The sequence below is a fragment of the Macrotis lagotis genome, chromosome 3, assembly GCF_037893015.1.
Source record: "Macrotis lagotis isolate mMagLag1 chromosome 3, bilby.v1.9.chrom.fasta, whole genome shotgun sequence".
NCBI lineage: Eukaryota > Metazoa > Chordata > Mammalia > Peramelemorphia > Peramelidae > Macrotis > Macrotis lagotis.
Genome location: NC_133660.1, coordinates 165,937,273 through 165,956,033, shown reverse-complemented (window position 1 = coordinate 165,956,033; position 18,761 = coordinate 165,937,273). Strand labels below are relative to the sequence as shown.

Here is an 18,761-nt window from a genome sequence, read left to right as displayed (position 1 = left end):
TTCCCAGAGGCCTGAATCTTATTACTGCTACATAGATTTTTACAGGATTGAAACATGTGTGCATTTCCTCCTCATCAAAATTATTCTTGAACCTCTTTTGTAAAATATCATTAAAGAAATTCAAAGCTATAAAGTTAAAAAAAAACCCTTCTTGTATTACTTCCTTTGAGTCTCATAAGCTTTTTGCCACCCCAGATGCTTGTTTGTATAGAATTGCTGCTGCTAGGACATCAATATAAAACTTATGAGAAGAAATTAGGCAACAGGGTAAACGTTTTCTTTTGCATTTTTAAAAGCATATTTTCAAATGAATCTGACAGGTATTCCGATCCAATTATATTTTTACTTTTATTTATTGTTGAACCTGAGTTCTAGCCATCACCAAGGATCCACATTCTCTTTGATTTTGAGAATATGGGGTGATAATACAAACTCCATCATAATAGAGGTGTTTGACAGACAAGGCTTACACTAGCATACTGAGTGCTAAAATTTTTTTTTCCTCTGCTCTTGTATTGTCTTGGGAGACGTTGTTTGGCTTATTTCAACTGCATCATAAATAACAAGCCACCTTACAAAAATAATAGCATTCTCCTAACCTTTCTCCCTAGAATTGTCAAGATGACTTTGGGATTCATCAATCAAAGGAGCCCTGTGGGCAATTGTGGATTATTCAGAGAGTGATTATCTCAAGAGATGATGCATTTTGGAGGTTCTTCAAGTCTTCTCCATCTTGCTGTTTGAAATTTGACCATTTAATCATTTTGTCAATAGCTCCTCAAGGAAGGAGGGAAGGAAAGGGAGTTGTGTGTTATAAAAATTATTTTTCTTATTTCTGCCTATTAGTAACACTCATTATGGTGCTCTAATTTTTAATTAGGAAGAAAAGATTTTTGGGTTGGTTGCCTGTGTTTGTGTATTTATGCATGTGTTACTCCCTTTCTTCTTCATGAAGCAAAGAAAGCAGCTTGAAAAACTGGAACAAAATTACTTGAACTATTTCTTGCTAAATTAGAGAGAGTTTATATTGGTCATGGAATAGAAGAACTGAGTTTGAAGCCCAGTTTAAACACTTATTAATTTAACATTCATATTAATCATAAGGTGCCTTTAAAAATGTTCCTCAGTCACCAACCAAAGATTTCTCAGTCCTGATCTGACCTTTCTGGTTTGAAGATGACAGTGAAAATTATCTAGAACAATTGGTTCATTGATTCAATCAAGTGGGCATGTATTATTAGAATTAATGTCTGTCAATGAGTAACTAGAGTTCTGCTCTGAGTAGGATCAATGTGTATGTAGAAGGAAAAGACTTATAAGACTGTGATCTGTTTTCCTAACAGAGTAAGACTGTTATCAGTAGCTGAAGGAAGAGTCAGCTCCTACTGTTTTTGATAGGGATTCAGGAGAGAATATAGAACAAAGTCTCTTCATATTGGGCTTTTGGCAGGGATTTCTAGTCATGTCATTTTTTTTAGGTTTTTTTTTTTTTTGCAAGGCAAATGGGGTTAAGTGGCTTTCCCAAGGCCACACAGCTAGGTAATTATTAAGTGTCTGAGGTCGGATTTGAACCCAGATACTCCTGACTCCAAGGCTGGTGCTTTATCCACTGTGCCACCTAGCCACCCCTAGTCATGTCATTTTAAATAGAGATACATGTATGTGCAGAGTCAGGGGCAGGATCGTTCTGTTTCCAGGCCCTCTGATTATTTTCTGCTGGACTCAAAGATTGAGGAAGTGTAACAGCAATGCTCATTTAGTAAAGCAAAACACTATTCAAAGTTTAAAGGCTTCAAATCCCTGTGATTAAGTGTCCCATGGTGTTCCTTGCTTCCATGTGACTCTCTGAAAATCTAGGGGAGGTTGATTCTCTCAGAGTAACTTCAGAGGGTTGAAGCAAGAAAAATGATGATACAACCAGTGGAAAAAATGATGTCTGAATGCAGACCAAAGCATAATTATTTTCACTTTTTAAAACTGGTTTTTATGTTTTTTCTCATGATTTTTTTTCCCTTTAGTTCTGAGTCTTCTTTCACATGACTAATATGGAACTCTGTTTTTTTTTTTAAGAAACCAATGTTTATTTTACATCAGCATTTTTCCAACACTATTAGAGCATCTGGGTAAAACTTAGGACCACTCTGTGGTAGTTCCTACCCATTCAGTGGCCTGAGCAGTAGGAGCTGCAGACCAGTCCTCAGTAGCTGGCTGAGCACTCCAGTCTTCAGTAGGGAACTGCTGAATGGGCACAGATGGCACCTGGATGCCCTCAGACCAATCAGCCACCTCTGGCTGAGCAGCAGTGAATTCTGGGGCAGGTGCAGTCTATTCACCCTGAAATTCCTCCTTTGTCACTGCCTTCTCAGCTGTGGCCTGCTCTTCCTTTTCAATCTCCTTTGGATCTCTGTAGAAGTAAAGATCAGGCATGACCTCCCATGGGTGCTCACGGGAGATGGTACCACGCATCTGCAGGACTTCTCGGGCCAGCATCCACCACATCAGACCCACTGAGTGAGCTCCCTTGTTGTTACATGGAATGGTAATGTCCACATAGCGAAGTGGGGAGTCTGTGTTGCACAGTGCAATGGTTGAAAGGTTAACATATGATGCTTCAGTAAAAGGCTGATGATCTGCATGAGGATCAGTGACCACCAAGAGGCGAGGCTCCCTGAAAGCTGCCTGGATCTGGTTAGTGAAGGTGCCCGGGGTGAAGCATCCAGCAATAGGTGTGGCACCAGTGGCAGCAGCAAATTTCAGAACAGCTCTCTGGCCAGTGTTCCTGCATGAGATGACACTAACATCAGCTGGATTTTCAATGGCAACAATGGCACAAGCTGCCAGCAGAAGCTTTTCCCAAGTTCTCTTCAAATTAATGATATGGATGCCATCACTTTTCCTTTTGTAGATATACTGTTCCATCTGGAAGTCCAAATTGGTGCCACCCAAATGGGTGCCTGCAGCGAGGAATTTGAGGACATCCTCCTCCTTCATCTGCAAGACATTCAGGGCTCTGGACATTGTGAAAGTTTCCCTTGAAAGTTACTATGGAAACCGTGAACAACGCTGTATGGACCCCTCTTCTGGGCAGCGTGGAAAGGGTGGAACTCTGTCAAATGTAATTGTACATAAATAAACTATGTCACTGTCATGGGGAGGGGAGATAGAAGGGAAGGAGGAAGAATGGAAGAATGGAAGAATGAAACTCAAATGTTTACAAAAAAATGAATGTCGAAAACCATTTTTGCATGAAATTGAAAAAATAAAATTACATAAAAAAGAAATCTAAAAAAATAAAAAAGAAATAGATAAACTTATTATTCCCAGTGACAATTGTATATCCGGAGATATCCCTGGTTACTTTTATGTTTGGTTATCATTCTGACTGTATAGTGCCCATCAAAGATCATCTAATTTTCTCTGGCAAAGATTGGAGCCTAGCATTCATCTTACTACCTTGGAATATTTGCTCTATTGGGTAATATTGTTTATGAGTAAGCAGGCATTTCAATAGGGGCCTTACTTAGAACAATTTCTATTGCATACAAGTTGTAGCTCTGGACCCCAAAGAATATCACAGGTCTCTGGCACCACTCTGCAGCTCACAAGTGTGGTGTATTGTTTGGGTTATCGAGTGAAACCCCACCAAACCATCTTTATGCCCAATATACAAAAGGGACAAGAAACAAAAGTCATTTCATTGACAGAATAGAAAGAATAATTATAAAAAAAGAAATAGAAAGAATAGAAAGGTAAACAATAAGAAATTAAAACTGGCAGTAAGCATTTTCTTTATCCATGCACGTATCTCCTGTATCTTTAGGATAATACTCTTCAGTTTCTTCTTGAAACCATACAGTTGGAGACAGGCACCATTAGTTCAGTTCATGACTCTGGGAAGGAAGCTTAGAGTCTATTGTTATAAGCCTCCTGATTTTCTTTTCCTCCATTCACAAGGAGAAACATTGGAGCTATTTTCTTCTCCATTGGACTCTGTAATCATCACACTATGGCTAGACTATATTCTCTGGTATTCTCTTATGTTTTCATGGCTCTCCAGAACTCAGCAGGAGGTCCAGGTTATCCAGCTCAATGTAGAGAGTACTTAGGCATTAGGAAGCTATGATTTTGCCATTAGCTCTGTTAGTACCTAACTGTCAATCCTTTTGGAGTGCATAGCAGTATTTGTCTTTATGAAGGGAATACAAGTGAAAACACTTTTAGTAGAAATATGCTTCTTGATAAAAATTCAAAATATTATCACTTACTGCTTTATACTTTTTCCAAACAAAAAGCAACATTTGATTTGATAGTGAATTCACCATTGATTTGCATTATGAAGTTATTTTTCGTGGCAATAGAAATTGTCCATTCATATTAAGCATAAGTTGCCTTTAAAAATATTCCTCAGGCACCAACCAAAGATTTAAATCTTAAACATTTTTAGATTTTCTGCTTGAGCAAAAATACCTTTACATTGAGTTTGTTTAAATTTAAGATTAGTTTATCAGTTAATCTCAAGTGCTTTTCGTAAGTCTATTTTCAAAAGTTTAGTGCCCATGGTACAACTAATTAAAAAAAACAACTCTCCCCAGTTAAATCTGAACAGTGAACAAATTAGTGACTTTTAGATTATGGTTTAAGGATATCTGATTTCCTCATGTTTTTGATCCCTCCCATCAATCATAGGTTTTTTTAAAATCTCCCATTCTTATCTTGCTTTATCCCTTACCTTATGCTTGGTGGATTCCCTTGATCTTCAGGAAAGGTATGTCCTTTGAATTTTGGATAAAGAGAATCTTTATACTTTTATTTTGAAACTTAAGATGTGTCTACAGTTTGACTATGATCTCTAAACAAGAAAAGTCTCATTCAAAGTTTAGGTTTGTGTACCCCCATTTTATTAACTAATCAGGAAAGTATTTTGTTTCTTGATATTAAAATAAGTTAGAAATTGCTTTGTTAGTTTGGTTTCACACTAATATAGTAAAGCACCCTTATTTTCTTGTCCATCTGGTACAGATTTCAGAACAATTTTGGGAAATGATCCAAAATCCTTCATAGGGAAAAATTAGTAAAGAATATAGCTAGATCACACTGGAGGAGTGAGTGTCCCTGAGGAAAGGGAATGATTAAGGGGGAATAGTGGAGGTCCTTTCTTTAGCATTAGGAAAAGGGGAGTCATGAAAATGAGATAGAAAGTAGATGACTTCATTCCACTTTCCTACCATGAACTTGGCCTGGGGACACTTCTTGGAGCACCAGGAATTATTAAAAACTAGATGATATCATGATTTTTCCTCCACAACATCCCTTTCCTTTTCTTCACTCACACAGCAACAACCTAGTTCCATCTCATATCAACTCTTGCCTAGACTATTTTAAGAGTTGACCAATTTGTCTACCTGCTTCTCATCTCTAGCTCCTCTAAACCATGCTCCATATAACTGCCTAAATAATCTTATGGTAGCTCAGGTCTAACCAGATCATAAACAACTAGGTATTATAGTGTTGTCCTCAGAGTCAGGAAGATGAGTTTAAATATCTGTGTGACCCTGAGCAAGTCACTTAATGTTTTTGAGCTTCAGTTTTCCTCCTTGGATTGTTGTGAAGATCAGTGAGATAATAGCATATTTAAAGTACACTGCAAAATCTTAAAATGCTATGTAAACACTAGTTACTAGTGTTTGTTGCTGTTTTTCTTTTTGTTGTTATTACCAGTATAAGAATTTTCAGTGGCTTCCAATTACTTCTAGGGAAAAAATTGAGACTTCTCAACCTATTATTTAAAGATCTCCATAATCAGATATCCACTTACCTTTCCAGACTTATTGCATAGGACACCAGCTATGCACCTTCCAGCCCAGCCAAATCAGACTACTGGCTATTCTCTAAATTCAATATTCTATCTCTTCCATTCTTGAATTTGTACAGATTGGTTCCCAATTTCCCTCTCTCCTCACATCTCCCACTCACTTCTGGTCTAGAGTGCACATCATTCTGATTGCCAATTCTCAAAAACCATGGCTTCTTTCAAGACTCAACTCAATTGTCACTTCTTGCTTATGGGAAGCCTTTCTTGATCTTCAGGGTCATTAGTTGTTCTGTTCTTCCAGATTGTAGTTATGTACACATTGTGTCACCCCCAAGTACAAGTTTCTTAAGTAAAGGGATTTTTCCATCTTTGTCTTTGCATTCCTAGTGCCTGACACAGAGCAGTCCCTTAATTAATGTGTGAATGGGCATTAAGTTGAATGATGTACACATTATAATGTTGCTTTAAGAGCTTGCATACTGATGCTAACAAATGTACTTCTGGAAGTTTGATGAATGAGAATCCTTTTTCAGGCTAGTTCTAGTGTTGGATCTGAACAAAAGAGTTTATTTGGACCACTTAGCTCTTGGTCTCTCTTTACTCCATTAAAAATTATTCTAAAAGAGAGTTTGACTTTACTTCTAGCTATTGATCATTAATGACTTCCATGTGAATGGAAATACATCACACCTTTATTATGAAAATGTTATTCTACAGAAAAAATTTTCAAAATGTGCTTGCATGAATATCCTGTCTTAGCTTTAGCCAAAGAACTTTCTAATCAAGCTGTAATTGAAAAGAGCTTCCTGCTTTCCTGAAGAAACTGCTTATGGCTATGGTTATTTCAAGTGGGATCCTAGGGATCCTTTTAATGAAACTGGTCATTTTAATTATACTTCTGCATGTTCAGCAAATCCTGTGGGAACTGGACTACATAAATTTGGTGTAAGTTTTGTTTATAAAATAAGAATATATAATTGAAAAATAGCCTACAAAGTTTCTGCTAACATCCATCCTCCACAAAGCCTCCTTGTCAAATTAAAAGTTTAATTTTTAGTAAGATAAGTTTTAGAATAAAGGCTGAATAATAAAAGTCTCAAGCTGTTCCTACAGGAATGGAATTAAAGCTAATTTCAGAGTAGACACCGAGAGAGAGACTGATTATCCAGCTGGTGTATCGTTAGGGTCACTTCAATTTATTTCTTTTGGCCATTTCACTTCTTGCTAGGATCTCCACTGAGGAATGAAAGGGGCAAAAAGTTCTGAATTCAAATCCTACCTCAGATACTGATTAACTGTGTAACCCCAGGCAAGTCAATTAACCTTCATCTGACTCAGTTTCCTCAGCTACAAAATGGAGATGATAGCACCTACCTCTCAGGTTTGTTGTGAGAATCAAATGAGATAATATTCATAAACATCACTTAGCACATGGTGTCTGGCACCTCATGGGAGCTATAAAAATGTTTATTACCTTTTCCTTCTGTACTCAGGACTGTTGTAATGATTTTTAAAAATGAGATATTTGCAACATTATATTATAAATAATAATATGTTATCTCATTTGCAATATTTATAAAGCTCTTTGCAAACCTTAAAGTCCTGTGTAAGTGGTATTTATTGTTTTTGTTATTGTTACTATTATATTACCAGTATCTTTAGCATAGTAAGCACTTAGTAGATCAATAGTGAATTGACTTATCTACTCTGAGATGAGAAAAATAATGACTATAACTTAGATGTTTGTATTCCTGGCAATTAGCCCAGGAACCCTAGTATTGAGTAGGCAATTAAAAATGCCTGTTGAGGGGCAGCTAGGTGGTGCTGTGGATAGAGCACTAGCCCTGGAGTCAGGAGGACCTGAGTTCAAATCTGACCTTAGACACTTAATAATTACCTAGCTGTGTGGCCTTGGGCTAGTCACTTAATCCCATTGCCTTGCAAAAAACCTAAAAAACAAATGCTTGTTGATTGATTAACTGGCAATTCTCAAAAATTCCCCAGAGTAGCAGATTCAGGTATGCAAATAAAAAATTTTTTCTTCTTACTCGATCATCAATCATTTATAAAAACCCTTACTATGTGCCATGCTGTATATGAAGTATTAGAGATAGTTTCCTCAATGGTACAATGGAAATAATAAAAGCACCTACCTTTCATGTTTGTTGAAAGGAGAAAAGGAGATAAATATTCGTAAAGAACTCAGTACAGTGACTAGCCCATATAGTAAGTGCTATATAAATGCAGCATTGTTCTATCATTGTTCTAATTATTATTATTAAGGAAAAAGTAGAAACAGTCCCTGACCTCAAGGAAATTGTATTTTAGTTGAGAGAGACCACATTAAACATATAGGTGTACACAAGATAGAAACAAAATAGACACAATGCAGGTATTGGCTGCTAGGGATTGGGAGAGGGAAAAGTCTCCTGGAAAAGTATCTCCTGAGATGAGTCTTAAAAGAAGACAGACCCTCAAAATGAATATCCATTTGCACTATGGAAGCTTTAAGTAGCTTTAAATGTTTATCTGTTTCTGAGAAAGGATCTGGTTCCCAGGTGCAGAAAGTAAGAAGGTAATGAATTATTTTAGACAGCAAGGGATTGTTTTTTAAAAAAAAATTCTGTTTCAAAAAATATTCTATTTCCACCATCTATTGGTGTTAGTGTGTATTCATGGATGTGTATGAGCAAACAAGGGAAACTTGATTTTCATTTTAGAGATTGCCTTCTGTGTAGGGCAGAGTGCTGTAATTTTAAAGACTTAAATGATATCAGTCCAGTTATGGTGCTATATCATATTTTATCCCTGTGATATATGTTCTCTATCACTTTATAAGGGAAAGTTACTTCCATTTTTTAACACTGCTGAAGTGAACAGGTTCACATTAGAATTGTTTATGCAAATTAGATGAAAATTTTGTATATTATAAATGTTGGTTTTTTCTGTGGTATATGTATGTCATGGAACACTATTGTTCTATAAGAAACCAGGAGGGATGGGAATTCAGGGAAGCCTGGAGGGACTTGCATGAACTTATGCTGAGTGAGATGATCAGAACCAGAAAAACACTGTACACCCTAACAGCAACATGGGGGTGATGTTCAACCTTGATGGACTCAATCATTCCATCAGTGCAACAATCAGGGACGATTTGAGGCTGTCTGCAATGGAGAATACCATCTGTATCCAGAGAAAGAACTGTGGACTTTGAACAAAGACCAAGGACTATTACCTTTAATTTAGAAAAAAAAAAACTGATATCATTGTCTGATCTTGCTATCTCTTATACTTTATGTTTCTTCCTTAAGGATATGATTTCTCTCTCATTACATTAAATTTGGATCAATGTGTATCATGGAAACAATGTAAAGACTGACAAATTGCCTTCTGTGGGGAGTAGGGGGATGGAAGTAAGATTGGGAAAAAATTATAAAACTCAAAATAATTAAAATCTTTAATATAAATATTGTTTTTTGGGGGCAGTTTCCATAGTGCTTTTTAAAACAAGGTTGATAGCCCTTGTAGTTAGTAAGAACACTGAGGGACTTGCTTTAATGTTATAAGCCGGCAAGCAAAAAGCTAATCTACATATAAATAATTCCTTGATCACCTTATTATTCTTAATTTCCTCTAATGGAATATTTTCCAGTTTCTCTATCAATTATAAAAGCATTTGCTTAATTTTTTCATATTTGTACTGATCAAAATGTAAATATTTCTTCTTATCCCAGTATAGGATTAGGACTTTGTCAAGGCATCCAATTTTGAAATCAGATCACCAGCTTCTCCCATCACCAGTGGGGGAGACTGTTAGAGCCATAAATCAGTGACTATTAACTTCAACAGACAAGAGGATTTTGTTGTTACTCACTTTGGGAAAGTTGAGAGTATGTATCTTTATTTTGTTACATGCTATATAGAGGGACAAATATTATCATTAGCACAGTACTAATATTTCCTCTCTCTCTCACTCTCTCTCTGCATGTGTGTATTTAGAAGCAGGATAGCTTAATAGTTTGAAGTGGTTGTAATCACTTAATCATTTCACCTTGATGGACTTCAGACAACTCTCTAAAACATTATCTAGACCATAGAAAATCTGTGATCTGCACAGGTGAAGCAAATCCTCATATCAAGAGTTTCCCCATAACAACAAATCACAGATTGTGTAATTATGTTGTTTTTTCTCTCCCATGCTTCTAGTTTTTAATTTAAGCATATTAAAGAGATAGAATATCCTTAACAAGGAGGGAGGAGGGGGAAAGGGGAGATTGTTATGAAACAGTTCATCATAGAGCAGATTGTACTTTCTGGTAGGAACACAATTACAGTGATGTCAGTTATACTTGGGAGATTAAATATCAGGAAAAAATCATGTAAGTCACTAAATCTTCAAAAAAGAATATTGTCATAAATCAATATACTCATTTAAAATAGTAAAAATATCTCCTAAGTCCTATAAAATAACTTAATTAGGCTGCTAGGTAGTACCTAGCATTGGACTTGCAGTCAGAAAAGAACCAAGTTCAAACCTGGCCTCAGATACTTAATAATTGGGAAAGTCAATCAATTCTGATTGTCTCAGTTTCCTCATCCACCTTCCGGGATTGTTGGGAGAATTTTAAAAAAATGAGAAATCACAAGCCTTTATATATTTTATATTTATATTTATTTTATATTTATTATTATTTATTATATTTATTTATATTATATAAATGCTAGTTATTACTATATTATTATCAACAACATCAATTTGCTTACTGCCCACAATGATTATTCAAGGAACTGAAGTATAAAGGGCGCAACTAACACATAAAAAATAAAAAAAATTTGCTTTACAAATTTGACTTAAAACTACAGAGCTACAGGGAATATTAATTTAGCCCTTTTTTTCTTAGAAACAAAGGTGATCGGTTTAATCCTTCTCTCTGGTCTGTGGCATCAGAGGACCTTGATTCAGACCTCACCCTGATGCTTGCAGGATTGATTTGAGACCAAGCTTTCAAAGTCCTTTTTCATAGCTATATCCATAATCTTACTGTAGTGGATGAGAATTGGGGTCACCAATTAAAGACTGAGAGATGAAAATAGTTACTTTGAATAGTGAATGAATTCACATAAATCTTGGGATTTTAAACTGCTCAAAAAGGTTTACAGAGTATACAGGTTAAAACCACTAGAAAAGCAGTAAGCACCTTGAGGACAGACTAGGCTATGTTTGAGTTAGAGGGGGGAGATGGAGGGAGGGGGAGAGGGAGAGGGAGAGGGAGAGGGAGAGGGAGAGGGAGAGGGAGAGGGAGAGGGAGGGAGAGAGACAGAGAGAAAGAGAGAGAGAGGGCCCTTGGTGCTCCAATAGGGCCTAGGTTGGGAGCACATGGCCTAGGAAGGAGAAAGAAAGGAAGACATCCTTGCAGGTAGAGTCCAGGAGAGAGAGAGAGAGCCTGAGGAAGTTCTTCTTCTTCTTCTTCTTCTTCTTCTTCTTCTTCTTCTTCTTCTTCTTCTTCTTCTTCAGGTTTTTTTAAGGCAAATGGGGTTAAGGGTTAAGTGGCTTGCCCAAGGCCACACAGCTAGGTAATTATTAAGTGTCTGAGGCTGGATTTGAACTCAGGTCCTCCTGACTCCAGGGCTGGTGCTCTATCCCCTGTGCCACCTAGTTGCCCAGGGTTTCTTCTTCAATACATTTCTGTGGTGCGTTGGACAAAGGGGAGTGGTCCAGCACCTGGTTCCCAATAGGCAAGTTTTGTACTGATCCTTCCTTTCCCATGGTACTGGACCTCTAAATTCAAGATGTCATTTTCTGTCATGCCAGCATTAGTGGGCAAGGTCAGGAAGCTGGAAACCAGAAGCTGGAGGAAGGAGGTAGCTGGAGGAAAGTTGAACAATCCAAGGCCACTCCCAACCTGGAACTAGTCACTTTGAACAACAGAATTCCCCAGATGGGTCACAGCATCTTCCCTGCATCACTATGATCTCCCTCTTTTGTTTGGAGAAGTAGGAGACCACGAATGTGAAATGAGTGTTTTATACTTAATTGTTTTTGGTGTTTTAATTTTTTTTTTATTATAAGGGAAGGTTCAGTGAATCAAAGACTGGAGGCTTATGTGGGCTATGGGCACTCTAGAGAGACCATAATCCTTGCTGGCTATGGGCACTCTAGAAAGACCATAATCCTTGGTTTTGGTTCTAGGGTAGAGGTGTGAACTGAAGTTTGTAGCTACCAATTGTAGTGAAAGAAGTAAGAGCATTTACAGAGATAGCACTGATGGGGGCCTTGGTTATGGCTCAGGGGGGAGGAGAAACACCTAAAGTCAGGCTCTACTAGCTCTCAGAAAACAACAGCATAAAAAAAACCCTGAAGTCAGAGATATTATCCCCCACACCTGGGGACAAGAACCACTTTAACACAAAGTTAACAGACAAAACCAATGTGTAAGGAAAAGGGAAAGAACCCAACCATAGTTACTATGTTGATAGAGAAGGTTTGGATTCAAACTCAGATGAAGATAGTGAGGTTAAAATAGTTACTTCTATCTAAAAGTGAAAAGGCAAAATGGGCATAAGTTCAAAACGAGTTTTTGGAAGAACTTAAGACTTCAAATAAGAGAGAGAGAGAGGAAAAATTAGGAAAAATAAGAGTAATGCAAGAAAATCATAAAAATAGTCAAACAATTGGGAAAAGAAATCCAAAACCTTACAGTGGAAAAACCTCCTTAAAAGCAAGGAGTAGTGAATGACTTCATAAGATAGTAAGAAATAATAAAACAGGGAAGATGGAAGAATAGGTCAGAAAATTCCAAACTCTCCAGATTTTCTCCACAAACAAGACAAAAACATATCTCAGAGTGAACATAGAAAGGCAAAAATAAGTTTGTGGTAGGGCAGTGGTCCTCTTGGGACAACTGGAGAAGATCTGAAGAAAAATTCCAGGTCAGAGGTTCAGTCAAAGTGAGGTATAAACCCTTACAGATAAACTCCACTGAAACAATAAGAGGTAAACCAGATTAGGAGGTAGCCTCAGCCCCAGACACAGGAATTTTCACCTTTAAGAGTGCTGGTCTGACTAGGGAAGATTGAGGAAACCTCTGCTGATAAGGGATGCCAAAACCAGTTGTACGGCCAAGACTAGTCCTAGGTACAGGAATCAGCACGATGAGTGCAGAAGCAATGGAGGGATACTTAACAAGGGGAACTGAGTTTTTTGTCTTGATTACAGGCTAAAGGAGGAGAAATGAAGGTCATAGCCACTGGAACGCTCTCAATGAGTAAGACATTTCCAGCACACTGTGCTGATGATGCAGGGAGTTATGGACATAGTAATGCTATAATTGGAAACAAATCTTTTTTTTTTTTTTAGTTTTTTTGCAAGGCAAATGGGATTAAGTGGCTTGCCCAAGGCCACACAGCTAGATAATTATTAAGTGTCTGAGACCGGATTTGAACCCAAGTACTCCTGACTCCAGGGCCAGTGCTTTATCCACTGCGCCACCTAGCTGCCCCTGGAAACAAATCTTGCAATTTTTTTACACTATTAAATTCTGTCTGAGGAGAAAGAAGAAATATTTGTCTAGTTAGAAGAATTCTATCTGCTCCTGTGTTGTAAATTGACTCCCATTGTTCCATTGTTAAATGTAAATTCATAATGTCTCCTCATTCTCACCCCTCCAGCTTCCAACCTTTTACCTGGTTTCAGTCTTGTAGAGGGGGTGGGATTTCCCCTTTGCCCACAGTCTCCTGACCTTTCTGGACTCAGAGAGTGGGAAAGACTATAAAAGCCTGGCCTGGACTACCCTTGGGCTCAAAGATTCTCTCAGGTCTCAGCCCGGGCAATTCTCCTGGCACTGACACTCACTCTGTCTCTGTCTCTGTCTCTGTCTCTCTCTCTCTCTCTCTCTCAAATCTTTCTTGCTATTCTGCCCTCTATCTTGCTGCTTCTCCAGGAGGAGAAAAGATTCTAATCTGTATACTTTGCAGGCTTGTATTATAATAAATCCTAAACAGTTTTAAAATCCCAGGGCTGTGTGTGAATTCTTTCACCATTCAAGGTGGGGGCGGGGGGGGGGGCAGAGAAGGAATGTAGAGGTTGGACCTCAAAGATCAAAAAATAAGTAAGAGGGGTAGCTAGGTGACATAGTGGATAGAGCACAGGCCCTGGAGTCAAGAGTACCTGAGTTGAAATTCGGCCTCAGACACTTAATAATGACCTAGCTGTGTGGCCTTGGACAAGCCACTTAACCCCATTTGCCTTGCAAAAACTAAAAAAAAAAAAAAATAAGTAAGAAGAACATGAGACCAGAGGGCCCATCCCTACACCCCAGGTCTAGAATTGAATATAACTAAAATCTGCTAAAAATAAAAATAAAAATTTTAAATGGATAGGCAAAGGAGAAAGAACCCACCATAGACAGCTAATATGGGAAGAAAGAAGACAAATTTGTCTTCAGAGGAGGATATTGAAGCAAAAAACAAAAACACAAAAATCCTCTCCTACCACAAAATATGTCAAATGGTTACTTACCCAAGAAGAATTCACAGAGAAACTCAAAAAAGACTTTAAAAAACAAATAAGAGAGATTGAGGAAAATTTAAAAAAAAAATAAGAACATGGGGCAGCTAGGTGGTACAGTGGATAGAGAACCGACCACTTAACCCCACTGCCTTGCAAAAAAAAAAAAGGAAAACAACTGATCTGGAGAACAGATCAAGAAGAGAAAATAAGAATAATCAAACTAACCAAAAACTAAAATAAAAAATTTTTTTTTTGATAAAAATAATGCAAGACATAATTTTAATGATTTATTTATTTTCACATTATTATAATAATAATCTTGTTGTGAAAGTAGACATAAACTCCCTTGCCCCCCAAAAGAAAAAGAAACCTCCAAGAGAAATGTAGTGAGAGGAAAGAAAAGTGAACTTCAGTCTGTGCTCAGATATCATCGGCTCTGTCTCTGGGATGAGTTGCATTCTTTATCATAAGTCTATCAGAGATGTTACTTCAATATTTTTTCCCACAGTTGCTATTGCTAACTGTATTTCCCTCCACTCTATTCCTCCCCACTCCCATTTATTCTGTTTTCTCTCTCCTTTCACCCTGTCCCTACTCAGAAATGTGTTGTACTGACTACCCTCTCCCATGAGCTTCCCTCTTTTCTGTCACCTACTCTCTACTCTCCCATCTCTTTCCTCCTCTTTTTCCTCTAGGGTAAGCCATTTCTGAAGAGTATGAAGGCTCATTCATTCCCCTCACCTTCCCCCCACTTCCACTCCACTGAAAGCTTTTTCTTGATTCTTTTATGTGAAATATCTTAGCCCCTTCTTCCTCTCCTTTCCCTTTCTCCCAGTACTTTCCTTTATCAACCTTTGGCTCCATCTTTATACTATATTATGCCATTATATTCAGCTTCTTCCTATGCATTGTCTATATATGCTCCTTCTAATTGTTCTTATAAATGAGAAGGTTCATATGAATTATCATTGTCTTCTTCTTCCCTTGCAGGAATAACTTCAGTTCAACATTATTAAATCCCTCATAATTAGTCCTTCCGTCCCCCCTTTCTATGCTTCACCTGAGTCCTGTACTTGAAGATCAAACTTTCTGTTCATTGCTGATTGTTTCAACAGGAAAGTTTCAAAACCCCCTGTTTCATTGAATGTCCATCTTTTCCCCTGAAAGAGGAGATTCAGTTTTCTTGGGTAGTTGATTCTCAGTTGTAATCCAAGCTCTTTGCCTTCTGGAATATCATATTCCAAGCTCTATGAGTTCTTAATGTAGACACTGTCAAATCCTGTGTAATCCTGGCTGTAGTGCCATGGTAGTCAAATTGTTTCTTTCTGGCTGCTTAAAATGTTTTTTCTTTGACTTGGGAGCTTTGGAATTTGGCTATAATATTGCTGAGAGTATTTTTTGGGGGGAAGGGCTCTCTTTAAGGAGGTGATCAGTGGATTCCCTCAATTTCTGTTTTACCCTCTGTTTCTAGGATCTCAGGGCAATTTTACTGGTTTATTTCTTGAAAAATGAAGTCTAGGCTCTTTTCCTCATGATGACTTTCAAGTTGCCCAATAATTTTCCAAGTCAGTTGTTTTTCCAATGAAGTATTTCACATTTTCTTCTAGTTTTTCATTCTTTTGATTTTATTTTATTGCTTCATGATTTCTCACAAAGTCATCAGCTTCCTTTATTCCATTCTACATTTGAAGGAGTTGTTTTCTTCAGAGAGTTTTTTAATCTCCTTTACCAACTGGTCAATTCTGCTTTTTAAGGCATTCTTCTTCTCATTTGTCTTTTGGACTGCTTTTTCCATTTCAGTTAAGTTGGTTTTTAACATGTTATTTTCTTCACTGTTTTTTGTATCGCCTTCACCAAGTTGCTGACTTGGTTTTCATGATTTTCCTGAATTGTTCTCATTTCACTTCCCAGTTTTTCCTCTACCTCCCTTACTTGCTTTTATCTTTTTTTTAAAATTTTTGTAAGGCAATGGACTTAAGTGACTTGCCCAAGATCACACATCTATAAGTGTCTGAGGCTGGATTTAAACTCAGGTCCTCTTGATGCCAGGGCCAGTATTCTATCCATTATGCTATCTAGCCCTCCCTGCTCCCACTTGCTTTTCAAAGCTTTTTCTGAACTCTTCCATGGCCTGAGACCATTTCCTATTTTTCTTGGAGACTTGGGATCTAGAAACTTTGACCTTGTTGTCTTCTGAGTATATATTTTGATACTCCTTGGAACCAAAGTAATTTTCTATGGTCAGATTCTTCTTTTTCTCATTTTCTCAGCCTATGACTGAATTATCACACTTCCAAAGCTTTTGAGGGTTTTAGGGACAGCCCCCAGAGATCTTAATTCCTCCAATGTCTTATGAGAGGCTCTGACTGCCCTCTTGGCCTGTACTCTGTCTTGGATGACCCCTCTGCCCTGGAGCTGTTAGGAGGGATCCAGCTCCTCTGGTAGTATGGGGGCCCAGACTGAGATCTGGATCTGAATATGGGCAAAACAACAAAGTCCTGCCCCAGGGATAGCAGAGAGATTTCTGCAGATTCCACCCCCTCCCCCTTACCATCTATGGGCTGAGCACTCTGGAAGCAGCTACTGGGTGGCTCTGTAGGTTCCTGTGGCTACCCTGAGGTTGGTGCTGACTTGGGCTCAGTGCTCACCCTGGTGCAGCAGAGTTCTCCTGCTGACCCTTCAAGCCTTCCATCCCCAGGCCAAGAGGTCTGGAAATTACTCCCACTGCTACAGACCCAGGTGCCCCCAGGCAACAGTTATATTAAAAGACCACAAATCTTGGAACACTATATATCAAAGAACAAAAGAAATGAAGTTGAGGTTGAAAATATCATACCCAGAAAAGTTAATCATAATCCTGAACAATAAAAAAAGGATATTCAACGAATTGCCAGTCTTTCAGAGTTGTGATACAAAACGATCTTAACTTTTTTTTTAAAACAAGGCAATGGGGTTAAATGACTTCCCAAGGTCACACAGCTAGTGTCTGAGGCCAGATTTGAACTCAGGTACTTCTGAATCCAGGGCCGGTGCTCTATCAGCTGTGCCACCTAGCTGCCCAAAACCTTAGCTTAATAAAAAATTTGACATAAAGATCCACAAGAAATAAATCCACAAGAGATAAATATCAAAAACTAATTATGGTACTCAGTAAGGTCAAATTATTTACTATTTATACACGGAAATGTAAATCACATGTCTAAACTTGTTATTAGCAATTGGGTATTTGGTGTAGAGCTGAGTAGGATGTGATTCTGAAAAGTAAAATGGTTTAAGAAAAGATAAAAAAAAGAGTAATAATACAAATGAAGGGCAAGAGGAAGAACAGATACATAGAAATCAGATGGAGAAGGAGAGGTGGTAATTTTGGAAATCTACTTTCATCAGAAATGGCTTAAAGAGGAAACAATACATATACATTTAGAAGGATTTAAAAACCTAAATTTAGAAAGAAATAAGAGGTTAAAGGGATAGGGAGGATACTGAGTTAGAAAGTGAGGAAACAGGATAAGGGGAGATATAAAAGAATTTGTAGGGAAATTTGTATGGGAAATGGAGTACAGAAGGATTTAGAAGTGAGTGATTCTTGGAGGGCTCAGGATAGCAGAGGAGTGTGGAGGGGTTGTTGATTTCAGGAAATGTTATAAAAATGAGAGATACAAATAAAATGAAGATCAGGAGTAGAATTAATTATGCAAAAAATCATTAGTAGTCATGATCTCAGATAAAGTTAAAGCTACAATAGATTTAATCAAAAGATAATAAAGGTAAACTACATTATATGTCAGCAATATTAATTTATATAGTTTAAGACTTTTTAAAATAACTAGATGGTAGAAGGCAGAAATTTAGATATTTCTGTAGAAAATGATGATCTCGTGGATTTAGGAAAATAAGGAAAGACTTGGATGTATGAAGGAAGATGCTAGCCACCTTCAGAGAAACAGGATAAGTGGAAATAAGCATACTTTGGTTTTACATATATGTCTATGAATATCTATGGAAATAAATGTATATGATTTTAGATATCTATGAATTATATGTATCAGTATATACATGTGCAAGTATGTATAGATGTATAGGTATATTTGCATTGTATTTGCATAGAGTAGCTAGGAAATGTGTTAGGGCTCCTTGAGGACCACAGTTGTGAAATAAAAAAAGTAATGGTTTAAAGACCCTCTTGGCCTCTTTTTGTTTTGCAAACATACTGGCTTGGTTTCTCGGGAGACCAACATGACCCAAACACCTTTGCTTTTCTATAAGATCAGCATGACTCAGTTCCTTTGTATCTCCTGAAGTTGATCAAGAATTGCATTATTACAGGAGCAATGAAGTATTCATAAAAATGTGTAACTGTTTAACCAATGTGTAATGATCTAACCAATGTGTAATCTTTAATATGACTGGTGCTTAAGCTGGAAGCATGAGTTGTCCACC

General features: G+C 37.5%; 1 pseudogene; it reads right to left on the bottom strand.

Moving 5' to 3' along the window:
- Positions 1 to 2,103: 2,103 nt before the first annotated feature.
- On the bottom strand, positions 2,104 to 3,025 carry LOC141516308 (small ribosomal subunit protein uS2 pseudogene; annotated as a pseudogene).
- Between the last annotated feature and the right edge of the window lie 15,736 nt (positions 3,026 to 18,761).